The following is a 13,255-nucleotide window of genomic DNA, read 5'->3' as shown; positions in this document are numbered from 1 at the left end:
TCTGTATCATTTGATATTTGCTTTTCCGTTGAATTCTTTATTGCGTCAGTTGAATATCTTCCGGAATCAACCAAGGAATTGCTAAACGATACTATTCTTCTTTGACAATCCACGCTACATAAAAATAAACAGCAGCATAACCTCAATCCACGGCTTTACGCGCGAGAGAATTACAGCTTTTGTTTCATCTTGTGTACGTTGGCGCCTTGCTCAGCAGAATAAAACATCACCGCGGCGCGATTTCACCGACCAATGAGATTAAATTATTTGGCGCATGCGCGTTATATGTATAGTTTCGAGAGATTGTCCCGGTATATGATTACCCTGAACGGTGGATCACTTGGCTCGTGGGTCGATGAGGAACAAAGCTAATTGCGCGTCAACTTGTAAACTGCAGGACACATGAACATCGACATTTTGAACGCACATTGCGGTCCACAGATACAATTTCCGGACCACGCCTGGCTGAGGGTCGTTCAACAACGACAGACTGCTCTGTCGGCAACGGTGCTGCGAAAACCCCCCGGGGGAACAGCGCACCGTGTCTATGCGAGCAAATGACTGGCGTTCGCAGCCCTAATCGCGCGCCAGTCGCGCGGCAGCGGGTCGCGTCGCCTCAAACGAACACGTATGTCACGGTCACGACCCGTCGCCGCAGATCGCGGGGTCGAGCTGTCTCTGCCGTTTGTCACGTTCCGGTGTTAGCGAAAGTCGAGAGAACGAACGAATCCGGCTCGGCCACGCCTAGACCGCGCGTTTGGTTTGCCGCTCATGTCAAGAAGTTCCGTCCACGTTTCGCCGCGGGGGCTCCCGAGTCTCCCGTACGGCGGGCGTTTACGGTCGTTTCCGTCGCTGGAACGTATAAAAAATACGTTGTGTCCTCGTCCGTAATGACGGTGTTGTTCTTGAACGAACGACCGTCGCCGACGACGGACTTACAATCCTACGACGACCTCAGAGCAGGCGAGACTACCCGCTGAATTTAAGCATATTACTAAGCAAAGGAAAAGAAATTAACTAGTATTTCCTCAGTAGTGGCGAGCGAACAGGAAACAGCCCATCACTGAATCACATGGTTCTGCCGGCGGGAAACGTAGTGTTTGGGAGGATTCACTCATCCCGGGGCGTCGGCCCGCGTCCAGGTCCATCTTGAATAGGGCCACTCACCCGCAGAGGGTGCCCGGCCCGTAATGACCGGGACGCGCCACGGGAAGATCTCTCCTCAGAGTCGGGTTACTTGAGATTGCAGCTCTAAGTGGGTGGTGAACTCCATCAAAGGCTAAATATGACCACGAGACCGATAGCGAACACGTACCGTGAGGGAAAGTTGAACAGAACTTTGGAGAGAGAGTTCAAGAGTACGTGAAACTGTTCAGGCGTAAACCTGAGAAACCCGAAAGATCGAACGGGGAGACTCATCGTCAGCGACGCAGGCTTCGCCGCAGCTCGTGATGTCGGGACCTCGCGTCCACGGCACTCGGTCGCGGTGCAATGTCCGGCGGCGCCGGCGTGCACTTCTCCCCTAGTAGGACGTCGCGACCCGTTGGGTGTCGGTCTGAGGCCATGTCGGCTGGCTGTCTCGGAAGTCTCGTCGGGGCAGACCCCCGGTTGCCCGTCCGTCTGCCCGGCGGTACCCGCACGGTAAAGAGCCGCATTGAACTGCGTCGGGCCCGCCGCAAGCGCGGTCAGCGATTCCCGGTGTTCGGACCTAGCGCCGTCCTCGGGCCTGGCCAGCTGTTGGCTGGCACTTTCGGGACCCGTCTTGAAACACGAACCAAGGAGTCTGACATGTGCGCGAGTCATTCGGACGAGCAAACCTGAAGGCGAAATGAAAGTAAAGGTCAGCCCAGCGCTGACCGAGGGAGGATGGGCCGCGTCACGATGCGGTCCCGCACTCCCGGGGCGTCTCGTTCTCACTGCGAGAAGAGGCGCACCCAGAGCGTACATGTTGGAACCCGATAGATGGTGAACTATGCCTGGTCAGGACAAAGTCAGGGGAAACCCTGATGGAGGTCCGTAGCGATTCTGACGTGCAAATCGATCTTTGGAACTGGGTAAAGGGGTGTAAGACTAATCGAACCATCTAGTAGCTGGTTCCCACTGAAGTTTCCCTCAGGATAGCTGGCACTCGCGTACAAAATGTACACGAGTCTCATCCGGTAAAGCGAATGATTAGAGGCCTTGGAGCCGAAACGACCTTATCCTGTTCTCAAACTTTAAATGGGTGGGATCTCTGGCTTGCTTGAACCATGAAGCCACGAGAGCTCGGATCAGAGTGCCAAGTGGGCCACTTTTGGAAAGCAGAACTAGCGCTGTGGGATGAACCAAATGCCGAGTTAAGGCGCCAAAGTCGACGCTCATTGGATACCATGAAAGGCGTTGTTTGCCTAAGACAGCTGGACGGTGGCAATGGAAGTCGGAATCCGCTGAGGAGGGTGTAACAACTCACCTGCCGAAGCAACTAGCCCTGAAAATGGATAGCGCTAAAGCGTCGCGCCTATACTTGGCCGTCAGCGGCATACGAGGCGGCCTAGGCCGTCATGAAGCCCTGACGAGTAGGAGGGTCGCGGCGGTGTGCGCAGAAGGGTCTGGGCGCGAGCCTGCCTGGAGCCGCCGTCAGTGCAGATCTTTGTGGTAAAAGCAAATACTCTAGCGAGGCCCTGGAGGACTGACGTGGAGAAGGGTTTCGTGTGAACAGCCGTTGCACACGAGTCAGTCGATCCTCAGCCCTAGGAGAAATCCGATGACGATTTTGGTGTATTTCTATGCCTGACACGCGCGTCGTGACGTCGGTGATTGTGCGAACGTCGGGCCTCGCTTTGCGTCCCCCCGGCGTGGGCGCGCGCGGTTTGAAATGTGACACACCCGTCGGACGAAAGGGAATCCGGTTCCTATTCCGGAACCCGGCAGCGGAACCGTTTACAAGTCGGGCCCCCGCAAGAGAGTTCGTCGGGTAACCCAAAAAGACCTGGAGACGCCGTCGGGAGATATGAAAAAAGTTTTCTTCTCTGTATAAGCGTTCGAATTCCCTGGAATCGTCTAGCAGGGAGATGAGGTTTGGAACGCGAAGAGCACCGCAGTTGCGGCGGTGTCCTGATTTCCCCCTCGGACCTTGAAAATCCAGGAGGGGGCCACGTGGAGGTCTCGCGCCGGTTTGTACCCATATCCGCAGCAGGTCTCCAAGGTGAAGAGCCTCTAGTCGATAGACTAATGTAGGTAAGGGAAGTCGGCAAATTGAATCCGTAACTTTGAAATAAGGAGTGGCTCTTAGGATCGGGGCGTGTCGGGCTTGGTCGGCAAGCGGGTTTGACTGACGTGCCGGGCCTGGGCGAGGTGATGGTAATAACCGGATCCGAGCTCGGCCCCGTGCCTTGGCCTCCCGCGGATCTTCCTTGCTGCGAGGCTTTGGCGGCGGTCGCAGTTGCCGTCGTCCTTTTTGGCCGTCATTCAACGGTCAGCTCAGAACTGGCATGGACTGGGGGAATCCGACTGTCTAATTAAAACAAAGCATTGCGATGGCCCTAGCGGGTGTTGACGCAATGTGATTTCTGCCTAGTGCTCTGAATGTCGACGTGAAGAAATTCAAGCAAGCGTGGGTAAACGGCGGAAGTAACCATGACTTCCTCAAGGACTCTCTGGTGAACGCCTTTAGCCTTGGAGCCTGTAAGGTGATAAATCCAAATTTTGAATTGATCTGCGGTTAAATTCGAATTCTATAATCGAAGAATCAATCGATCCTCGATTTTTAACCCCCCCCCCCCTTGTTGGATTACACTACCGAGTTTGCTTTCGTGAGCTCGGTCTCTCTGCTCTGGGACGTCGAAGGGACTGGTCATCCGCTCATCTCTTTGTAATCGACTTAACGGAAACTGGCCAGTAATTAAAACAAGATCTAACGTGGAGAAAATATTGAAATTATCGACTCCGATCCCGGATTCCAGTCCCAGGGCAGGAGCCAACGTGATAAAAAACGAGCATCATAGATAAGTCGAAAATTGAATTATTGTCTATTCAAAAATCTCACCAAACTTCGAGACAAATCAGAAAACGATGTATAAAATGGAATAAGTGTGTGTGTGTATTTGTATGTGACTATGTGTGAAAAGATGTGCCTCATATGTTAAATAAAAGTAAAAATAATATAAGTTTTCAATCCTTTTCAATCCCTTTTCAATCCTTTGCTTCCAATGAGAAGCCCGTAATAATCGGAAGCAATGGATTGAAAAGGGTAAACATAAACATCTACAGACTACAGTCTCCTTACATCGTGCATGCAGAGAAGAAATTCTTGCTCATACAAATCGGGCACATGAAAACAAATTTGAACTCACTGGTTATGAGAGAAATTAATGACGACAGAGTCAGGGCGGCTAGGTGGTCTAGTGGAGTAAGTCTCCGGTAAAGCATCGCTAGATTCCAGGTTCGATTCCTGGCTCCGTCGTTAATTTTTCAAATTCACCAGTTGTTCAAATTTACATATTCTCAACAAAATTTTCTCGTAGATTAATGATTTGCACACCCGCATCTCATTTACTAGACGGCATTGCCGTCTTACGGGCTTCTCATCGGAAGCAAAGGATTGAAGAGGGTAAACATAAACATCTACACACTACAGTCTCCTTACATCGTGCATGCAGAGAAGAAATTCTTACTCATACAAATCGGGCACATGAAAACAAATTTGAACTCACTGGTTATGAGAGAAATTAATGACAACAGAGTCAGGGCGGCTAGGTAGTCTAGTGGAGTAAGTCTCCGGTAAAGCATCGCTAGATTCCAGGTTCGATTCCTGGCTCCGTCGTTAATTTTTCAAATTAACCAGTTGTTCAAATTTACATATTCTTAATAAAAATAATATACATTGATCTTATAAGCCTAAATGCCAACCGTACACCTCCTCGTGGTGAGAGTCGGGCAACGTCAGTGGAAACACAGGCGGCCGAGTATGGTGGCTATCTTCGGGTCTTGGTGGGTTGCCAGCCCCCTCGACCCTAACCGTGTTGGTCTAAATTCTAGAAACAAGCCTCGGATGGAAACAAACAGCAGCCGGTCCGCTGACCGCGCTGAATCAAGACAACCCGAAGCTGGACCCTCAAGGACTGAACGACAAGAGGCTCACTGATGTCGATTTCCCGGGTGCCCTCGAGAATTTTCGAGTGCTTTAGGAAGAGGTGTTCACGAAAACAGTGCACATAAGAATTGGTATGATTCCTTCAAACTTCAGAACACGGCTGCCACAGTGAAAGATAGATGGACTAGAGAAGAGAGGCTCATGCTAGCTAGAAAAGAAGCTGAACTAACGTATGCGGCTCAAGGTAAAAGGATTTTCCTCAACCAGGAATTGCTCAAGACCTCTAGTGAAGAGAGAACTCTGAAATCAATCAAAGGACAACGAAGGAAGGACGAGCATAAGGAAGATGTGACCAAGTTTTTGGATGAACTACGTAGACAGCCTCGCAACGACAACGACGATAGTGACGGAAATCAGAGTTCTGATGACTCAGTCACTACTGACGAGGATCCTTTCCTGGCTTACTTCGACTCACTACAACCTCTAACCACCAAAGAGTTCTACGCGCCGAAGCTCAACGCCTTATGTGGAATTACACCAGACACAATAAGAGATAACGTACGAGCATACCTGGGCATTTATCTCAAAGAAATTTTCCCCGCCAACGTAAAATCATATGACGAACATCCGCGTACACAAACGGCCCGGCAGCTAGCGCAAAGTAGGAAGAAAAGAAGAAGAGCTGATTACGCTAGAATACAGGATCTCTGGAAGAAGAACCCCAGTGAATGTGGAAAAAGGATTCTGGACGATCTAGTCGAACAGCAAGATTCGATACCAAAAGAGACCATGGAACCATATTGGAGGGCTGTATTTACTCGGGTGAAAGAGGCCGCTCCGATATTAGGTGATACAGTGAATACTCCAGACCACTTATGGAAACCTGTCACAATTGAAGAAATCAAGCTAGCATTTCCACCTAAAAATACAGCTGTTGGTCCGGATGGAGTGAACTCAAGGCTACTTGGATAAGTTCCATTGCCAATCCTCGCGAGGATTTTTAATCTGATCCTTTAGTGCGGTCAGCCACCAGAGGCATTATGTGTGTCCAGAACGGTATTGATACCGAAAAAGAAGGGTGCGGATGAACCAGGAGATTTAAGACCGATTACGGTCTCCTCGCTACTAATGAGAACCTTGCACAAAACGATCGCGAATAGATTAAAAGCGGTTTCCTTAGATGAACGTCAAAGAGCCTTTAGGAACACAGATGGATGTGCTGACAACACCATTTTATTAGACCTCGCCCTAAAATATCACAGGAAAAGACATAAGAAGATGTTCGTAGCTATTCTCGATATGGCAAAGGCGTTTGACTCCGTATCTTTTGAAGCATTGAAGACCACGATGAGCGCCAAAGGTATACCACACCCGTTGATAAGCTACGTTATGGCACTTCATCATAATAGCGTAACTACCCTACAGCATGGAAACTGGGAATTAAAGAAAATTAGTCCATCATGTGGCGTCAAACAAGGAGATCCCTTGTCACCTACGCTATTTAACTTCCTAATAGATGGAATGCTGAAATCTTTAACACCGGAGATAGGTATAGACCTCAATGGGCTGCACATAAACGTCCTGGCATTTGCGGATGACTTAGTATTGGTTGCATCTACAGAAACGGGTCTTCAGACGTTGATCAACCAGGTAGCTTCGTATTTAAAGAAGGTTGTCCTCGGAGCCAACGCGAACAAATGTGCAACAATCGCACTTGAGTCTATACCAAGACAGAAGCGAACTGCGTTCGACGAGAAGTGCCGTTTTAAGATAAATGGCGTCACAATACCAGCCCTCAGAAGGACAGACGAATTCAGGTATCTAGGTATAACATTTACACCGGAAGGGAGAGCGAAGCTTGATACCAAGGAAAACTTGGAGACACAGCTGGAACGACTAACCAAAGCCCCGCTCAAGCCACAGCAAAGGCTCTGGATACTGTGTACAATAGTAGTACCAAGGGTCCAATACAAACTAATACTAGGCGATGCAACCTTTGGATACCTGAAAAAGATGGATAAAGTTATTCGTGCTACAATACGGAAATGGTTGAACTTACCAAATGATGCGCCGAACGGATATTTCCACGCAGCTATTAAAGACGGAGGGCTGGGTATCACCTCCATTAGATGGACTGCTCCAGCACTCAAGCTGAGGAGGCTACAAGGGCCGCTGAAATCCTACTATATAACCGGACCAGTAGCTGGCGCCTACCTGGAAAAAGAAATATCAAGATCGGAAAACAAGATCAAAGACAGTACCAATGTAATCTTAAGGTCCAATAGAAGTATCGATGCATTCTGGGCAAGCTAGCTCTATGATACTTATGATGGCGCACCACTAAAGGAGTCAAGGAAAACCAAACATTAGCACAAGTGGATTGGAGAAGGAACCGGTTTCTCACAAGCCGTGACTTCCTGAACTCGTGTAAAGCCCGAATCAACGCTCTCCCAACTCTCTCGAAAACTGCCAGGGGAAGAATGAAAGACCGAAATTGTAGAGCAGGATGCGGACGGATCGAAAACCTGAATCACATACTACAACACTGCCATCGCACGCACAAATCAAGAATAATGAGACACGCAGCGATATGTAAATACTAGGTGAGAAATTTGAAAAAGCTAGAATGAGCGACAGAAGAAGAACCAAAGTTCAAAACAGATGAAGGTCTAAGGAAACCAGGCATAGTAGCCACCCTCGGAAAAACGTCGGTAATTTTAGACGCTCAGATGATAAACGACCGATTTGACCTAGATAAGGCTAACAAATGTAAAACTGAATACTATGCTGACAATGAATCTCTGATGAAAGAAATTGAAGAAAAATATGGTAGCGACGCTGTTCTGGTGAATGCAATTACGCTAAACTGGGGAGGAGTTTGGAGCAAAGCCTCGTGCAGTTATCTACTCACCAGAGGTTTCATCAGACAGTAAGACATCAAAGTGCTATCATCACTGACCATCGTCGGGAGCATCACCGAATTTAACCAGTTCAGCAGAGCAACGACAGTGGGACCTAAAAAGAAAGGAAGAAAATACAGAAATATGTGATGGGAAAACAGCAACACCGGAAAGATAGGAAAGAAGGATGAGAGGGGCCAGTTTCACATCGAAGAAATAGATCTATCGCTTGGACATAAGTTCAGGCAATATAATGTTACATTATTATAGCCTATACTTAAGAGATGATTATTATGTAATTAAAAAAAAAAACAATAGCCAAATGCCTTTTCATCTAATGAGTGACGCGCACAGATGGATTAACGAGATTCCCACTGTCCGTATCTACTATCTAGCGAAACCACTGCCAAAGGAACGGGCTTGGAAAAATTAGCGGGGAAAGAAGACCCTGTTGAACTTGACTCTAGTCTGGCACTGTAAGGAGACATAAGAGGTGTAGCATAAGTGGGAGGTGGCAACATCGCCGGTGAAATACCACTACTTTCATCGTTTCTTTACTTACTCGGTTAGGCAAAGCGCGTCGTCGAGGACTTTCGTCCCGGCTGTCACGGTGTTCTAGAGCCAAGCGTGTGAGAGTGGTGTGTGGCTTCGGCCGATCGTCGATCATACTCTCGCGTAATCCGATTTGAGGACACTGCCAGGCGGGGAGTTTGACTGGGGCGGTACATCTGTCAAAGAACAACGCAGGTGTCCTAAGGCCAGCTCAGCGAGGACAGAAACCTCACGTAGAGCAGAAGGGCGAAGGCTGGCTTGATCTCGATGTTCAGGACGCATAGAGAATGCGAGAGCACGGCCTATCGATTCTTTTGGCTTGAAGAGTTTTCAGCAAGAGGTGTCAGAAAAGTTACCACAGGGATAACTGACTTGTGGCGGCCAAGCGTTCATAGCGACGTCGCTTTTTGATCCTTTGATGTCGGCTCTTCCTATCATTGCGAAGCAGAATTCGCCAAGCGTTGGATTGTTCACCCACCAATAGGGAACGTGAGCTTGGTTTAGACCGTCGTGAGACAGGTTAGTTTTACCCTACTGATGACTCGTCGTTGCGATAGTAATCCTGCTCGGTACAAAAAGAACCGCAGGTTCGGACATTTGGTTCACGAACTCGGTCGAGCGGCCGGTGGTGCGCGGTGTCAAAGGGGGCAACGATATGTCTAGGAGTCTCGTGGGTCGAAAGGCTCAAAACAATGTGACTTGACTAGGTGGCCGGTCCACGGACCGGTCGTCGCACGAGCCCTGTTTGCCGGGCGGGGTCTTCGGCCTTCGTCGGGATCTTCCCGCTCGTCGGTCTGGCCTCGAATGGTCGATCATGGGTCATCCAGTCCGATGTCGAGATACGGAATCGTCTGTAGACGACTTAGGTACCTGGCGGGGTGTTGTACTCGGTGGAGCAGTTACCACACTGCGATCTGTTGAGACTCAGCCCTTGGCTTGGGAATTCGTCTCGTCGGTTAGACGAGGCCACAATGTGTTGGTGTTTGCAGAGCTGGCTCGACGCCGGTCACGCGACGCGTCGCTCGTCCCATGTCGGACGAGTCGCGGGCGGACCGGCGCGGCCGTGCTCTGCTCGCCGAGCGGGTGCGATGGCAATGCGAGTGCGGGGACTTAGAAAAGAAAATTTTTTTCCGTACCCGTTGCCACTCGAGATATATCCGAGGCAGCAGCTCGGATCGCCGGTCGGCGAACGCAAGGCCGACAAGCGCGACCGGAGGGACTGGTGGACCCCCTCGGTACGTCGCGGGATTCGGCGATGGTATTATAGGCCGTAATTATTCTTGCGATGATACGTCGACCGTCGGCCGTAGTCCTCGATCCCCAAGGGACTTGGAGATGTTTTTCGTCCCAGGCGACGGAAAGGCGATGTGCCGCGCCCCGTGATAGTCGGCGCCGGACCCGCGGACCGACCGTGGCACAGCGGGACTTGTGAACATTTGTGTCCGGGTCGACCGAAAGGCAATGTGCCGCGACCCGGGGCCGATGGGACGACGGCGGACGGACGGACCCCCGATGCGGCTCCACGGGACACTTGTGAAAATTTCGGTCCGAGTCGACCGAGTGGCGAAGCGCAGCGTCCCAAATTCGATACTGGCCGACCGGACTTGTAAAAATTTCGGTACGTGTCAGCCAAAAGGCGATGCGCGGCGTCCCGAAATCGATACGGGCCGACGGGACTCGATGAAGTTGCGGTCCAAATCGAGCAAGAGGCGACGCGCGGCGTCCTGGAGTCGATCCGGACGGACGGGACTTGTAAAACTTTCGGTCCGAGTCGACCGAACGGCGATGCGCGGCGTCCCGGAGTCGATCCGGGCTGGGAGCCTGTCGGAACATCGTCAAATGAGCATTGGTTAATTTCGACAAAGTTCCCGGAGTTCAAAATTTTTTCGATAGCCCGCGGAGGTTTCGCCCCGTAAGCCGACCGTGCTACCACCGTATCGGCGCCGACGTCCTAGCGGCCAGGCTCCTACTAGTAAGAGGAGCAAGTCAGTCGGGCCGGGCTCCCGGCGTCCGCCTGCTACGCCGTACTGGTACGTGCGGGAGCACGATACGTACGTCGGCGTAGACCAGAAGCGGGCGATCACGGACCGTTCCGTGCCTCGTGCCAAAGAAACCACGCGACTCGCGATGTTTCATTACCGTCACTGCATTACCGCGGGTCGGTGTGTTAGACCGAATGGCCCTTGACGCGGTGGCAAGAAGTTCGGCTCTTCGTGAAACACGGAAGGCAAAACGCTCCAACGCACGCGTCAACTCGCTTTCTTCCAAGCGTAGACTCAGAGACCAGAGATGTTATACCAACGTATCCCAGACGCTTCCAATCTAGCCGACGGGTACAGGAGATCGTTCGAACGCTTATAAGCCGAGTGTCGAGGTGGCGGCACACGGAATCGGGGCGGCCTGCGGGCAGTCCCGAAACACACAGTAGACGCGCGGCCGACCGGGCTAGGAGACCCGGTCGGCGATGGGTGGCGCACGTCCGAGCCGAGATTTTGTATTGAAGCTCCCTGGTTGATCCTGCCAGTAGTCATATACCTGTCTCAAAGATTAAGCCATGCATGTCTCAGTGCAAGCCAGATTAAGGTGAAACCGCGAATGGCTTATTAAATCAGTTATGGTTTCTTAGATCGTACACACATCTACTTGGATAACTGTGGTTCTTCTTCTTCTGCAGCTAACACATGCAAACTGAGTTTCGACCAGAGATGGAAGGAATGCTTTTATTAGATCAAAACCAATCTGCGGCGGGTACGTCCCGTCCGCCGTTTACCTTAGTGACTCTGAATAACTTTGGGCTGATCGCACGGTCTCGTACCGGCGAGGCTTCTTTCAAATGTCTGCCTTATCAACTGTCGATGGTAGGCTCTGCGCCTACCATAGTTGTAACGGGTAACGGGGAATCAGGTTCCGATTCCGGAGAGGGAGCCTGAAAAATGGCTATCACATCCAAGGAAGGCAGCAGGCGCGCAAATTACCCACTTCCGGCACGGGGAGGTAGTGACGAAAAATAACGATACGGGACTCATCCGAGGCCCCGTAATCGGAATGAGTTCTTGTTGAAATATTGAGTTCGTCCACAAAAGTTCCTCTCTTTTGAGATATTATATTTCTCATATTTGAGTTTTGTTTTACTTGTTTCAAAAGTGAAAGTTTTCACTTTCTCGCAACATCTGGTAAACACATTGTCAACCCTGTAGCGATTGCTTTTATAGTTTTCTGGAAGTGAGGATAAGAGTACTTAAACAGAGTCATAAAAACTAGGTATAATTTCAACCATAGTATAGACCCTCAAATATATTTTTAAAAATACATCTACAGTAATATAGCTCCAAGGAGTCAGTTTACTCTGATCCTTTAGTTTGTCAAGACATACCTCCAATACTCTATTTTGAATAAAGTAACAATCTTCCTATAATAAATCATCAATTAATTAATAAAACTTATCACGCCAACATCCATAATCCCACCAGGTTATGGGCCCAGGCTACGTTGTTGATTATTTAAAATTATGAAAATTCAAATTTTATTAAAAGGAAGAAAATAACATTCAAAGTGCGATTGGAAGTTAGTGAGTGTGAACTAAAACTAAGCGGTTCAGTGTTTCGTAGTGTAGATAAAACAATTATTTCCAAATATCAAAATAGTTTATCATTTAATGAACAATATGGAAAACATAAAATCTAAAAGAAACATTCAACCTTTAAATGGTGAAAATTATAATATATGGAAGTTTAGAATCCGTAGTCTTTTCAATGAGCTTGAAGTGATTCATGTCATCGATAAACCGGTACCGGCGAATCCTGACAGCAAGTGGAAGAAATCGAAATCAAACGCGAAAAATGCGCTAATCGAGTATTTGTCCGATTCGTATTTGAGTTACGTGAAACCGGAATCGTCGACAAAACAAATTTTTGCTGCACTAGACAATATCTACGAACGGAAAAGTGTGGCAAAACAACTAGGAGCTCGAAAGAAATCATTTAGTTTGAAACTAGAAGGTGATACAGATTTATGTAAACACTTTATGCAGTTCGATTCTTTGATATCGGAGTTAGCATCAGCCGGGGCAACCATCTCGGAGGTTGATAAAGTGATCCAATTCTTACTTACCTTACCACCTTCGTACAATGGTGTTATAACAGCCATCGAGACTTTATCGGAAGATGATATCACGTTAAGTTTCATGAAAATCAGATTATTAGATCATGCAGTTACACTCGTAAATGAAAATCTTTATACGAGTAAAAAGGTTCTTCATGTGGAGCAGAAAACCAATGACGTCATACGATATAATAAGGAGTTCAGAAAGCCGTGGAAAAATCATCGTGGAATCGTCAAGCCTAAGCACAATGGTGCAAATAATAAGAAGTATGTCAAGTGTCACCATTGCGGAAGGAGAGGACATTATAAAAATGAATGTCGTTACTACCTGCAGAGTTTAAAGCCTAAACCCAATGCAGAAAGACCAAGGACAGTTCAGTCCGTCCAAGCTGACCCACTGAATGGAGACGGATTTGCATTAATGGCTGGAAACTTTGAGTTACTAGATAAAAGAAATAAAATTTTTTTCCTACTGGATTCAGGTGCCTTTGACCATCTGATAAATCGAGAGGACCTAGCCGACACCTTCGCTGACCTACAGACACCCATCAAAATTTCTATTGCGAAGAATGGAGCCTTCATCACCGCAACTAAGATGGGAACCATCGTAGTGACAAGCGATATGGGAGTT

At 48.9% G+C, this 13,255-nt stretch overlaps 2 pseudogenes; both read left to right on the top strand.

Moving 5' to 3' along the window:
- The first annotated feature begins 320 nt into the window (after positions 1-320).
- LOC124218330 (5.8S ribosomal RNA) lies at positions 321-475 on the top strand (annotated as a pseudogene).
- A 474-nt stretch (positions 476-949) lies between these two features.
- On the top strand, positions 950-9,471 carry LOC124218375 (large subunit ribosomal RNA; annotated as a pseudogene).
- Positions 9,472-13,255: the final 3,784 nt, after the last annotated feature.

The sequence above is a fragment of the Neodiprion pinetum genome, chromosome 4 (genome assembly GCF_021155775.2).
Source record: "Neodiprion pinetum isolate iyNeoPine1 chromosome 4, iyNeoPine1.2, whole genome shotgun sequence".
Lineage (NCBI taxonomy): Eukaryota > Metazoa > Arthropoda > Insecta > Hymenoptera > Diprionidae > Neodiprion > Neodiprion pinetum.
The sequence above is the reverse complement of the archived record's forward strand: the minus strand, read 5'-3'. Positions and strand labels throughout refer to the sequence as shown.